Source organism: Phalaenopsis equestris, unplaced genomic scaffold (genome assembly GCF_001263595.1).
Source record: "Phalaenopsis equestris unplaced genomic scaffold, ASM126359v1 Scaffold000840, whole genome shotgun sequence".
Classification (NCBI taxonomy): Eukaryota; Viridiplantae; Streptophyta; class Magnoliopsida; order Asparagales; family Orchidaceae; genus Phalaenopsis; species Phalaenopsis equestris.
Window position 1 is genome coordinate 2,486,375 of NW_018165280.1, and position 1,101 is coordinate 2,487,475.

Here is a 1,101-nt window from a genome sequence, read left to right on the forward strand (position 1 = left end):
AGCCTGTGAGCACTCGATTGACAAATTATTTTAAGCTTTCTTTAGAATAGTGTCCTAAGACAGATAGAGAAATCAAAGACATGATAAAAGTTACATATGTCAGTGCAATTGGCTGTTTGATGTATGCAATGGTATGTACTCACCCTGATTTAGCTCATGTTGTCAGTCAAGTTAGCAAATACATGTTTAAACTTGGAAGGCGGTATTAGGAAGCAGTCAAGTGGATTTTCAGGTATATGAAGGGTATTGTAGGACATGAAATTATTTTTGGCAGTCAGCATAATGATTCTTTAGTTGTGAGGTATGTGAATTCAGACAATGGGTGATTTGGATGACAAAAGGTCTACAGCTGGGTATGGGTTTACTCTTAGTGAAGAGTCGATATATTTGAAATCAACAGTCTATTGTTACATTATCTACAATGGAAGTGAGTACATGACAATAGTTGAAGCTGCTAAAGAAGCCTTATGACTTACTATATAGTAAAGGAATTGGGTGTTGAGCAAGGTGGAGTTCAGTTGCACTGTGATAGTCAAAGTGCCATTTATCTGGCTAAGAACCCGGTGTATCCTGCACGAACTAAGCACATTGATGTCAGGTATCACAAGATCAGAGAATTATCAGAGAATTAAGAATTAATTGCTTCTGGTGAGATACTGTTGCAGAAGGTTCATACTGATGACAATGCAACTGATATGCTGACCAAGCCAGTTACTATCAACAAGTTCTTGCATTGCTTGAACTTGTTGACTATTTACAGTTGCTAGATATGCATGGTGGCCCAACCCACTTTGTTATTTGAGAAACTCCCATGTATCTTTCTTTTAAAGAGCTGGATAATCGCGAAGGTGGAGATTTGTTAGATATTACTCATATACCGGATAATGGACAAATGTTAGAGCAGAACAGAGCTAGCCAACGGAGCGGGGTAAGCGAGCGTATCGGAGTTCACGAGCAGAAGCATCTGTCCAATAGGGGGAAGTTTCGTTATGTGGATTGGGGGTGCGGGGGCAACACCCCCGCGGTACAGTTTATAGATAATTTTGTAATTACATATTGTACGCCAGGGTTATATATATATATATATATGCATAACTTCTT